General features: G+C 50.1%; 1 protein-coding gene across 1 annotated transcript in view; it reads right to left on the bottom strand.

Annotated features, from left to right (window-relative positions):
* Positions 1-3,525: 3,525 nt before the first annotated feature.
* rab15 (RAB15, member RAS oncogene family) overlaps positions 3,526-13,873 on the bottom strand; it is a 32,134-nt gene continuing 21,786 nt past the window's right edge. Inside the window, exon 8 of the mRNA XM_056294122.1 lies at positions 3,526-3,566. The gene's annotated coding sequence lies outside the window, so the exon portion shown is untranslated. The remainder of the gene's footprint in view (positions 3,567-13,873) is intronic.

Here is a 13,873-nt window from a genome sequence, read left to right as displayed (position 1 = left end):
AACAGAAATCCATCCATCCAGCCGTTATCTGAACGGTAGAGGCTGGTTCCCATCGACGCAGAGAACGGTCAACTGAGCATGCGCAAGTACTCGTTGCCTCCGTTGTTTGGGTAGGTTGAGGTTAGGGTTAGGGCGGGGTTAGGGTTAAAGTTAGCTAATCAGACGTAGAGTAGGGGCGGGTCTTCCTAGAATCCTAGCGCCTGGATGCTACGCGGGGCGTGTGGAGGCATTTCGCGCATGCTCAGTTGACCGTTCTCGACTCCATTTCCGTTCTCTGCATCGATGGGAACTAGCCTCTACCTTATTTGAACCGCTTATCCTGCTCTCGGGGTCACGGCGGGGATGCTGGAGCCTATCCCAGTAGTCATTGGGCGGCAGGCGGGGGAGACACCCTGGACAGGCCGCCAGGCCATCACTCAGGGCTGACATACACACACACACACACACACACACACACCCACACACATTCATACCTAAGGACAATTTAGTGTTACTGATTCACCTGACCTACATGTCTTTGGACTGTGGGAGGAAACCGGAGCCCCCGGAGGAAACCCACGCAGATACGGGGAGAACATGCAAACTCCACACAGAGGACCCGGGACGACCCCCAAGGTTGGGCTACCCCGGGGCTCGAACCCAGGACCTTCTTGCTGTGAGATGACTGCACGAACCACTGAGCCACCTTACCGCCCAATAACAGAAATCTCAACACAAAATTACTATTTAACAGGAAATGCATCACACTCCCCGCCTGACACAACTACTTTGTGTCACTATCTACTTTCAAACACAATATCATATGACACATTTCTAGCGGGATTCAAAAAGAAGAATTACAATTTCTCTCACTGGTCTCAGAAAGGTTGTCCCTTGAAACCCCCTTGTTTGCGTACTCTCACTTCTACCTTGCGGGCCCTTGAGTCCTTGCCTGGAAACGTGTTCACAATGAGTCCAACAGGCCATTCATTTCTGTGTTCTTCTTTGTTTTTCATCAAGACAACGTCCCCAACCTTCACGTTGGGCTTCATGTCCGTCCACTTCCTGCGACCTTGCAGAGAGGACAAGTACTCTGTACGCCAACGTTTCCAAAAGGTATCTGCAAGAGCTTGGACTTGCTACCATTGCTTTCTATGAAGAGCTGATGTGTCAAAGTCTCCAGAGGGAGCTGCCCGTGGTGCGGGCGACCAGGGTTCGCTTCCATGTCACTAGCAATATTTAATTGAAGGGTTCTTTTAAAAAAAATGTGTGTATGTAAGCACTTGGCCCTTTGTATTTATTTTTTTAAGACTCTGGACCCAGTCTAAATCAAACAACCAATCAGAGTTAGCGAGCAGGTAACTAGCCAATCACAGCGACCCTGTACAAACAAGGGTCATCCGGGTTCTACGTATCTTGGTTCAGCGCGGTGGCATGCATGCAGAAGTTGGGTCAAGTGCTATGGCAACGTTATTTCCAATACCTCCTTTGCCTAAAACGGTGTATAGTACAAAACCAGCCAAAAAGAAGGAGGACCTTGGAGGAGGGAGGAGGAGAGGGACAAAGATGGCGCTAAATACAAAGAGAGATCAGCGAGGGTCAACGTCAGAGAGGCATTTTCGAGATGGTGAAAGCTGCAAGACTGTATAGGGCTGAAGAGCGAAGCGGAGTTTGCCCTATTCCTTCTTGACAGGTAAAGGCAGCACTAACAGCAACAGTTAATGGTAGCACTACAACAGCACACCGCTAGTTCGCTAGTTAGTTATAACAGTTGACGTTCCGCTTCAAGCCCAGCAAAACGCATGTGCAGGTTTAGTGCAGTCAGGTCAGGTCAGGTCAGGCATACTAAATCGTCCCTACTTATGAATGTGTGTGTGTGTGTGTGTGTCTCAGATAGCATCCGGATGTGGGCCACTTTAGGCAATGATGCGGCACTGATGGTCTTCTTCTGGGCCTGACAAAATGGATGTGAGCCTGAAGTGGCCCACATGCAAATATGGCCCAAATATGTCAAATCAAATGTGGGCCTTTTTTGGCAAAGATGTGGTGCTCTGGGCAACATGTGATCTGGATGTGACCCTGAAGTGGCCCATGTGGTAAATGGTGAATATGGCCCAAATATCACAAAACAAATATGGGCCACCTTTGGCAAATATGTGGCACATGCGGCATGGCTATGGCTTGGTTCTGGCCCAGATCTGGCAAACAGGAGCGGACCGCACAAGTGGCACCATTCCATGTGGTATGTGGGCCGGATGAAAGTGTCAGTGTGGGGCGGGTCCGGGCCACAGCCATTTTTCTATCTGGGGCTACAACAGCCACTCAAAGCACTTTACAATCAACGAATGCCTCACATTCGCCCACATGTTCACACTCATACACTGATGGCAGTGTCAATCAGCTCATCGGGGGCAGTTAGGGGTTAGGTGTCTTAGTCAAGGATTCCTAGACATTTTTTCACAAGCAGGAGCCAAGGATCAACCCAGCAACCCTCCAGTAACCAGACGACCTGCTCTACCTCCGAGCCACCGTGGCCTTAAATATCCATTAACTGGATAAAAGATTTAGTATACTGAAAGTATAGTGAATTTATAGCTACAGGTTAAAGGCCAGCTTGCATAAGTTACCCTGTGCTGGGAATATAAAGGTCCACTTTTAGGACCCATTTATTTATTTATTAATCTTTATTTGTCTGTTTTAGTTCACAGCCCCCCTGTTCTTGACACCGCCACCCCGCTGAATCCCGTTCACATTTTTCAGTCTGGATGGATAGGTGCACTTCCCCTTCCCTTAATCATCTGTGTTATTTTGACACGTCTCAGACTTGGCTGACTTTTCAGTATCAATCTTCCTTCTTGTCAGATCCCAACGGCGCCTCCTGTGACTGACTGGACCACGGATGGAACTGAGCTTTTTTTCATCAAAGAGCAAATAGACCCTGTGCATAGCTGTAGTCCACTGACTTCCAGTTTCTACTGCGGCGGTCATACCAGTTTCCTGTTTGTTGGCGTGCGCTATTGACAATGGTGTATTTTTCGCGATGCCTGCAAGATTCACCATGGATAAATGCCAACCACATGCACAGGACTGTCGACAAACTTTCACCTGCACCTGCCAGCAAACGGGTGAAAAGTTTCAAGTTGTACATATCAAGTTCCGTCCGCAACTCCATCCGTCCGTCCACTCATCCTCATAAACCTTATATAATTACTCTCTACTCATACACAAACCATACAACATATTTCACAACAGGAACAGCGAGGCTATAGTTGACAGAGCCCAGCTGGCTTTGCCACAGACTGAGACTCCTCATTGATTAAAGCATGAATTAGGACAGCACTCAAGTAAATGGTTCGAGTCGCACCATCTTGTTTGTTATGCAACCAAATCACTGCAGCATCAGTCTCCAAAGCGGCAGTAAATTCCGACAACATGAGGACGCTTTATTCATCCTTACATTAGTCCTGCTGCTGCGGCATGGTTACACCTCGCTGCAAAGGGATCTGCGGTGTTTCTCAGTGTGCAGGGCTCTTCCATTATCATGGCTTCGTTATCAAGTTGAGATGTGAAGGGAAGATGGCAGCCACCTAAAGATGAAAAATCCCTTCCACTGTTGCCAAAGATATAAGGATGGCGGATAGTGAATATAGCTGTACCCAAGATGACCCCATTCTAACTGAAATCACAATAATCTATATTATGTAATAATCTGTGACAATATATATAATATAATCTATGTATAATCATTACGATTAAACAAAAAGAAATAATCCAATACATGCACATCCCCCTCCCCCAACAAACCCCAGCAGTTGTCACCGTAACGACCTACACTACAGTGTGTACACAACAATTATATATATATATATATATATATATATATATATATATACACTACCGTTCAAAAGTTTGGGATCACCCAAACAATTTTGTGTTTTCCATGAAAAGTCACACTTATTCACCACCATATGTTGTGAAATGAATAGAAAATAGAGTCAAGACATTGACAAGGTTAGAAATAATGATTTGTATTTGAAATAAGATTTTTTTTACATCAAACTTTGCTTTCGTCAAAGAATCCTCCATTTGCAGCAATTACAGCATTGCAGACCTTTGGCATTCTAGCTGTTAATTTGTTGAGGTAATCTGGAGAAATTGCACCCCACGCTTCCAGAAGCAGCTCCCACAAGTTGGATTGGTTGGATGGGCACTTCTTTGAGCAGATTGAGTTTCTGGAGCATCACATTTGTGGGGTCAATTAAACGCTCAAAATGGCCAGAAAAAGAGAACTTTCATCTGAAACTCGACAGTCTATTCTTGTTCTTAGAAATGAAGGCTATTCCATGCGAGAAATTGCTAAGAAATTGAAGATTTCCTACACCGGTGTGTACTACTCCCTTCAGAGGACAGCACAAACAGGCTCTAACCAGAGTAGAAAAAGAAGTGGGAGGCCGTGTTGCACAACTGAGCAAGAAGATAAGTACATTAGAGTCTCTAGTTTGAGAAACAGACGCCTCACAGGTCCCCAACTGGCATCTTCATTAAATAGTACCTGTTAGAGCCTGTTTGTGCTGTCCTCTGAAGGGAGTAGTACACACCGGTGTAGGAAATCTTCAATTTCTTAGCAATTTCTCGCATGGAATAGCCTTCATTTCTAAGAACAAGAATAGACTGTCGAGTTTCAGATGAAAGTTCTCTTTTTCTGGCCATTTTGAGCGTTTAATTGACCCCACAAATGTGATGCTCCAGAAACTCAATCTGCTCAAAGAAGTGCCCATCCAACCAATCCAACTTGTGGGAGCTGCTTCTGGAAGCGTGGGGTGCAATTTCTCCAGATTACCTCAACAAATTAACAGCTAGAATGCCAAAGGTCTGCAATGCTGTAATTGCAGCAAATGGAGGATTCTTTAACGAAAGCAAAGTTTGATGTAAAAAAAATCTTATTTCAAATACAAATCATTATTTCTAACCTTGTCAATGTCTTGACTCTATTTTCTATTCATTTCACAACATATGGTGGTGAATAAGTGTGACTTTTCATGGAAAACACAAAATTGTTTGGGTGATCCCAAACTTTTGAACGGTAGTGTATATATATATATTTATTTATTTATTTAAATAATAGAAATATAATAATCTATATGATCGAAGAAGGTTGAATCAGTTCATCTGCATTGTAAGATGGTGACAGCCCCCCTCGGTTCAGGGGTGGTCGTTCCCTCGTCACACATGAAGCCGATGGCTGGGTTCGGTCGTTATGCCGCCGTATCGTTTGTAAGGGTGGGATCCCTGCAGTCAGCCGAGACTGAAGAGGTCGCTTATTTCTCAACAGACGTTGTGTCCAGATGAACTGAATCAACCTCCTTTGATTTTCTTACCTGGATTATTGAGCATGCATCGAGACATAATCTATGTACACTACCGTTCAAAAGTTTGGGATCACCCTAACAATTTTGTGTTTTCCATGAAAAGTCACACTTATTCACCACCATATGTTGTGAAATGAATAGAAAATAGAGTCAAGACATTGACAAGGTTAGAAATAATGATTTGTATTTGAAATAAGATTTTTTTTACATCAAACTTTGCTTTCGTCAAAGAATCCTCCATTTGCAGCAATTACAGCATTGCAGACCTTTGGCATTCTAGCTGTTAATTTGTTGAGGTAATCTGGAGAAATTGCACCCCACGCTTCCAGAAGCAGCTCCCACAAGTTGGATTGGTTGGATGGGCACTTCTTTGAGCAGATTGAGTTTCTGGAGCATCACATTTGTGGGGTCAATTAAACGCTCAAAATGGCCAGAAAAAGAGAACTTTCATCTGAAACTCGACAGTCTATTCTTGTTCTTAGAAATGAAGGCTATTCCATGCGAGAAATTGCTAAGAAATTGAAGATTTCCTACACCGGTGTGTACTACTCCCTTCAGAGGACAGCACAAACAGGCTCTAACCAGAGTAGAAAAAGAAGTGGGAGGCTGCGTTGCACAACTGAGCAAGAAGATAAGTACATTAGAGTCTCTAGTTTGAGAAACAGACGCCTCACAGGTCCCCAACTGGCATCTTCATTAAATAGTACCTGTTAGAGCCTGCTTGTGCTGTCCTCTGAAGGGAGTAGTACACACCGGTGTAGGAAATCTTCAATTTCTTAGCAATTTCTCGCATGGAATAGCCTTCATTTCTAAGAACAAGAATAGACTGTCGAGTTTCAGATGAAAGTTCTCTTTTTCTGGCCATTTTGAGCGTTTAATTGACCCCACAAATGTGATGCTCCAGAAACTCAATCTGCTCAAAGAAGTGCCCATCCAACCAATCCAACTTGTGGGAGCTGCTTCTGGAAGCGTGGGGTGCAATTTCTCCAGATTACCTCAACAAATTAACAGCTAGAATGCCAAAGGTCTGCAATGCTGTAATTGCTGCAAATGGAGGATTCTTTGACGAAAGCAAAGTTTGATGTAAAAAAAATCTTATTTCAAATACAAATCATTATTTCTAACCTTGTCAATGTCTTGACTCTATTTTCTATTCATTTCACAACATATGGTGGTGAATAAGTGTGACTTTTCATGGAAAACACAAAATTGTTTGGGTGATCCCAAACTTTTGAACGGTAGTGTAAATTTATATAAATGCTTATAAAGAAGGGGGTGGGGGGAGGTCATTCAAATATTTGCTCTCTGGGCATTGAGGCCGACCTCTGTAAAAATGCTGCTTTTCTCTAGGAGGCGCAATAGTTCGGTTCATATAACAGTAGGAATCTGAAGGTAGAGGCCTTGTATTAAAATTCAGTCTTCGGCCCCTCCTCTGCTGCAGCCCACCCGGGGGGCATCACAAGGGAAGTTACCCCACTTGTAACAGAACTTCCCTTTGCAGCGGCCCTGATATCGTGTCATCCTCCGCCCGAGCCGTATGAAGATGTCGAGTAGCGAACGTCAAGAGATGGTGCCACCACCTACAGAATACACGACCACGGCAACCCAGGCGGACGGGGGTGATCTCAGCGTTGAAATCCCCGGCCGGGGTTGCCCCTGGAAGCAGCGGGGGGGGGGGGGAGAGAGAATGGACCCCATTCACAAAGCTCCACTCAAGCGGCACCTCTACACTAATAGAGATTGACATGAAGGAAGGCGACAAGTTGTTTTCACATACACTGGGCCTCCGTCCCCTTCTCTGAAGGGTGTGGAGCAGACAGACTGGATCTGATGCGCCTGTTTTTCCTAAATACCGGATGCAGCGTGGCCGGCGCTCCGCTACTCGCCGTTACTGCCGTGATTAACTGGAGGGATGTTTCCAGTAGCTGAGTGATTGACAGGCATCCTGGGAGAGACGTGAAGAGGGGGGCAACTAATAATGCTGTTTTTTTACTTGTTGAAAATGGGGTGCGAGGGATCGTAGACAAGCTGCAGGAGGTTCCTGCTTCCTGAATCCCGAATCCCTCTGGAAGACTGCAGGAAACACGGAGCGAGGCAGCTATTTCCCAGACGTGTCTCGCATCGTGAATATTGTCATTAAAGGCCACGAACACATTCAAAGATATTTGCAGTATCAGTATTTCCTCTGGGTCTACTCAGCAGCAGTATAGAGCTGGAGTGGGTAAAGCGATATGTACGAGTACCGCCGTCCATATTATAATAACAGCAGAGAAAGAAGGGGCCTCTTCTTAAACTGGGACTGAACCAAGCACGGGCTGAAAATATAGGCTGCCGTGGAACTGAAATCCGATCATATGCACAACGCCGCCCAGTGGTTAGCGCTGTCGCCTCACAGCAGGAAGGGTCCTGGGTTTGAACCCCGGGGTTGTCCAACCTTGGGGGTCATCCCAGGTCGTCCGCTGTGTGGCGTTTGCACGTTCGCCCCGTGTCGGCGCTGGCTTTTCTCGGGGTGCTCCGGTTTCACCCACCGTCAAAAAGACACGCATCCATCCATGATCCAAACCGCTTATCCTGCTCTCAGGGCCGCGGGGATGCTGGAGCCCGTCCCAGCAGTCATTGGGCGGCGGGCGGGGAGACACCCTGGACAGGCCGCCAGGCCGTCACGGGGTCCACACACACACACACACACCTAGAGAGAATTTAGTACGGCCGATCCACCGGACCTACATGTCTTCGGACTGTGGGAGGAAACCGGAGCCCCCGGAGGAAACCCACACAGACACGGGGAGAACATGCAAACTCCACACAGAGGACGACCCCCAAGGTTGGACCACCCCGGGGCTCGACCCCAGGACCCTCTTGCTGTGAGGCGACTGCTCTAACCACTAGCGCTAATACTCCTGTCTGTGCCCCTGAGCAAGGCAATGGGAAAAGGACTGGAGTTGGTCCTGGAGCGCTGGACAGTGGCAGGATGGGTTAAATGCAGAGAAATAATTGCCCCATGGGGGTTAATAAAGGAGCAAAACCAACTGCAAATTCTCCATGAAGCAGATCCTGTTGGGGGCCTTTTCATGTAAACAGGTCACGACCGACTTGAACATGGCAGCATTTTCCACAGTGCACCAGCTCGGCCTATCGCTCTGTCCTCCCAGTCGGTGGCGCAGTCAGCAGCCCGAGGCCCGTTTGTCCCGAAGCAGTCTGCACCAGACAAACAACCCACTTCACAGGCAAGACCGACACAATCGGCTTTATTCGAACACGCCTCGGCTTTTTGCCCGGCCAAGTTCAACGCCGCACGCCAAAACGCACACACGCAACAGGCAAAGGACGATAAAGCAGTACTAAATGGGCGGAGCCTGCAGCGGGACGTCCACTTAATTGAATGGAATTCAGAAAGCAGAGGAAATTACAGAGGCAGTCTATTCAAATTCAGGGCCACTTGTAATTATCTTTCCCTTGACTCGTGAACATGTCCCCCCTGCTGTGCTTTGCCGCGCTCCCGCTTCCTCCCTCGGCCTTCGGCGAACGGATTGAAGCGCAGTCCCCGAGGATGAGAGACGGACGTCCCCACAAGCCGCCCTGGACATCGCTCCTGCGTGCAAGCCGGGACTCCCACACAGCCTCGAAACCCTGCGAATTTACAGACTGGTTTTCCCAGTGGTGAGAAATGCCTGCAAGATGGTAAAACTGATCAGATACCCCGCCGGCGTGTCGGGGCAGACTGTAGGGGTTGTGTTCAGCCTGCAGCTAAGCTACGCGGTCCGTAGAGGCCGTTGAGACTGGGTAACGTGACATATTGTGAGCAACGGCTGTCATCTGTACATGCAAGTGAAAAGCCTTGGAAAATTGCTTCCTAAAAGCAGCAGGAAGCCTCCCGAGCCATCCTCGCCGACTGGAGTCCACAGGAAGTCCTTGGCAAGAGGAAACGTGTCGCCTATGAATAAGATCGTCTCCCCGCGGTCCCAGGACGCGTCTCTTCTTCGCTGCTGAGGTGTTTTGTCAAAACTGGTTGAGTGACGACTGAGGCACCGTGCGTGAGGCATGAACAAGCGGATGAGCAAACGGCGGGTGTAGCGTCTCCCCCCACCCCCCACCCTTTCTATGGAGGCCCATTTCTGCCAGTAAAAAGGTTTTTCACTGACGGAAACGGGCTTCCATATTTTTCTCCCCAATTGTATCCGGCCGATTACCCCACTCCTCCGAGCCGGCCCGGTCACTGCTCCACCCCCTCTGCCGATCCGGGCAGGGCTGCAGACTACCCCCAGGTAGCAAAATGGCTGTTGCCTGGACCCGTCCCACACCCGACGCTTCACCCGGGCCACATACCACGTGGAATGATGCCACTTTGGGCGGTCCGCTCCTGTTTGCCGGATCTGGGCAAGAACCAAGCCATAGTGATGTGCCACATATTCGCCCATATTTGTTGTGTGATATTTGGGCCATATTCACCATTTACCACACGGGCCACTTCAGGGTCACATCCAGATCACATGTTGCCCAGAGCACCGCATCTTTGCCAAGAAAGGCCCCCATTTGATTTGACATATTTAATTGCTATTATACCTGTGGGCCACTTCAGGCTCACACCCATTTTGTCAGGCCCAGAAGAAGACCACCAGTGCCGCATCATTGCACATCCGGATGCTATCTGGACCACATGCCTCCTCTGATACATGCGAAGTTGCCAGCCGCTTCTTTTCACCTGACAATGAGGAGTTTCGCCAGGGGGACGTAGCGCATGGGAGGATCACACTATTGCCCCCAGTTCCCCGAACAGATGCCCCGACCAACCACCAGAGAGGGCGCTAGTGCAGCGACCAGGACACATACCCACATCCAGCTTCCCACCTGCAGACACGGCCAATCGTTTCTGTAGGGACGCCCGACCAAACTGGAGGCACCACGGGGATTCGAACCGGCGATCCCTGTGTTGGCAGGCAACGGAATAGACCGCTACGCTACCCGGACGCCCCCAGGTGTAGCGTCTCTCGGGCTAAACAGAGTACGTTCTGTCAACGTGCTTTAGGACGGCGGTGAGACGCACCATCCAGCCAGGCGATGGAGGGCTATCACATGTGCCACACAGATGGACGACTGAACAAACAGATGACCGGAGACCAATCCTTGGTCCTCTATCCACACACCCGTTTCATTTGGGGGGGTGGGGATTAATGTAATCTTTGACAGTGGCAGACCTCTGTGTGGGTGCAGAGAGGACTAATACGCCACATCAGTGGTTCTCAGTCAGGTCCTCAGTTACCACCAGCGCCGCTGGTTGTTCCAGGCGATGATGTGGGGAGGAAATAAGTGGAGCAACAGGTGAAGGCCATAAGCAGCCTGAGGACCAGACCGGGAACCACAAAGGAGAAGAAGAAGAAGATACTGTGCAGGATCTCCCTTGTGTTTTACGTGCTACGCTGGCAGCTGCTTTCTCAGACGCCATGGAAGGGGAGCCTCGCCGCCCGTCAGACCCCACGGTGACCCCACGGCGACCCCACGGTGCTTCGACGGTTGCACCCCGCGCCCGCCTTTGCAAGGTGCAGGAACCCCCAGAGAAGTCCCTGAAGATCACGCTTGAAAAGATGGAAGAGCAGAAACGTTCCAGTTCAAACCGCCTTCTGCAACGTTCTTGTGCAGCATTGGTGTGTGCAGCGCATGTGCGCATTCAAATGCGACACGCACACACACGCACACACACGCACGCACACACACACGCACACACACGCACACACACACACGCACACACCCCTCCCCATGAGAAGCTCTGGAGCAGCGTGACTCACACTGGTGTGAAGAAAGCACAGTGGAGAGGTGGGAGGATGACATCACGGAGCCCTGCAGAACAAGTGCCCTGGTGTTGGATCCTGTTCAAACACCCTCCCCCCCCATCCCCCACCCCCCACCCCCCGGCCTCCTCAGCCACCCCTCCATCACACTGACCGCCCCCGCCACATGCGCACACATTCCCCAGCACCACCCCCCCCCCCCCCAAACTCTCGCCGGCCAGAAATAACCCGGGCTATCCTGAGTAGAGAGCTCAGTTGTTTCGCTTTTCTTCTTCTTTTGTCGCCGAGATGAAACGGCGAGAGGACAGAGAGCCGCACTCACACCGGCTCTGGCAGGCGAGGCTGGAAGACTACTTACTAGCGGGGGGGAGGGGGGGGAGGGGAGGAAGCACCCAGCTGAGACGGCTTGTGACGCTCCACCACGCGGCGTGGGCGCGTGTGTGTGTGTGTGTGTGTGTGTGTGTGTGACCGTCTGTATGTGTACATGCGTGTGTGTGTGTGGGTCTGTGTGTGTACATGCATGTGTGTGGGTCTGTGTGTGTACATGCATGTGTGTGGGTCTGTGTGTGTACATGCATGTGTGTGGGTCTGTGTGTACATGCATGTGTGTGGGTCTGTGTGTGTACATGCATGTGTGGGTGTGTGTGTGTGTGTGTGTAAGTGCATGGATGTACATGCCCTTGTGTGTTTACCCCCTGCAGCTCAGCTGCAGGCGCTGCGATGATAGCGGAGGGGAAAAGGAAGTTTGATTAATCGTCAACATCACCCGCCCCCCCCCACACACACACACACACTACCTTTACCACACACACACACACACACACACACACACACTACCTTTACCCCAAATACACACACACAGCCACTACCTTTACCACAAACACACACAAACACACACACTACCTTTACCACACACACACACACACACACACACACACAACCTTTACCCCAAATACACACACACAGCCACTACCTTTACCACAAACACACACACACACACACACACACCTTTACCCCAAATACACACACACAGCCACTACCTTTACCACACACACACACACACACACACACACACACACACACACACACACACACACACTACCTTTACCCCAAATACAAATACACACACACACACACTACCTTTACCCCAAATACACACACACAGCCACTACCTTTACCACAAACACACACACACACACACACACACACACACACACACACACACACACACACACACACGCAGCCACTACCTTTATCCCAAATACACACACACAACCACTACCTTTACCACAAACACACACACACACACACACACAACCACTACCTTTACCACACACACACACACACACACACACACACACACACAGGAAGGCGATTGCGGGGTACAGACGGACTGACACGTGATGTGTAGGTGGAGGTGATGAATGGCTGCCTCCACTGCTGCCGCGTGTGACGACACGTCACGGCGCGCCGCGCCGCGCCACTCGGCGCGTGACGTCAGAGACAGCAGGCGCGTTCATACTGCAAGACTTTCATGTTGAAATATAAAGGTCCAGGCTCAAGGGGCGTCCACTGCCTACCAACACGGGGATCGCCGGTTCGATTCCCCGTGTTGCCTCCGGCTTGATCGGGCGTCCCTACAGACACAATTGGCCGTGTCTGCGGGTGGGAAGCCGGATGCGGGTATGAGTCCTGGTCGCTGCACTAGCGCCTCCTCTGGTCGGTCAGGGCGCCTGTTTGCGGGGGGGGGGGTAGTGTGATCGTCCCCCTGGTGAAACTCCTCTCTGTCAGGTGAAAAGAAGCGGCTGGCGACTCCACATGTATGGGAGGAGGCATGTGGTAGTCTGCAGCCCTCCCCGGATCGGCAGAGGGGGCGGAGCAGCGACCGGGACGGGGTAATTGGCCGGGTACAATTGGGGAGAAAAGGAGTGGGGGGGGGGGTTCTAGGATCAAGACTAATATGAAGAGCACAGTGTCATAATGGATGTTCACTGACTGGACGGTTCTTTTTAAGCCTTGGTCAAATATCCACTGCTTTCCAGGTTGGAGGGGTGGAGATGTGTCTCGACAGCGTCCCGGAAAGCTGGACCAGTTCATCTGGACGCAGCGTTTAGTGGGAGAAACGCTTCATCGCCCATCCATGTGACGTCATTCAGTGGAGCGCATCCACAGGTGGCAGGAGAAGGAGGAGGAGGGCACAACTGTTTGGTGATCGATTTGCGCCACAGGAAACCTGCCGCCTACACTGGCTGCTGCGGGACGGGTGACCCGGACGGAGACGCAGCGATGGGGATGCGCCGATCGATCGCGCAGCCAAGCGCAGGGGTTCAGGTCTCGGAGCAGGTATTTGAGGATCCCCGTGTGTTTATATACCGGGATCAGGGACATTTGTCCTTTCGTTTCATGCTCCCGCGCACATGAAATTAGACGACATATCGTTCCCCCAGCCCACAGCAGGCAGCATCCGGATGTGGGCCACTTCAGGCAAGTGATGCGGCACTGGTGGTCTTCTTCTGGCCCTGACAAAACGGATGTGAGCCTGAAGTGGCCCACGTGTGTAATAGCAAATATGGCCCAAATATGCCGAATCAGATGTGGGCCTCTTTTGGCAAAGATGCGGTGCTCTGGGCAACATGTGATCTGGATGTGACCCTGAAGTGGCCCGTGTGGTAAATGGTGAATATGGCCCAAATATCACACAACACATATGGGCCACCTTTGGCAAATATGTGGCACATG

Source organism: Lampris incognitus, chromosome 15, assembly GCF_029633865.1.
Source record: "Lampris incognitus isolate fLamInc1 chromosome 15, fLamInc1.hap2, whole genome shotgun sequence".
NCBI classification, from domain to species: Eukaryota; Metazoa; Chordata; class Actinopteri; order Lampriformes; family Lampridae; genus Lampris; species Lampris incognitus.
The sequence above is the reverse complement of the archived record's forward strand: the minus strand, read 5'-3'. Positions and strand labels throughout refer to the sequence as shown.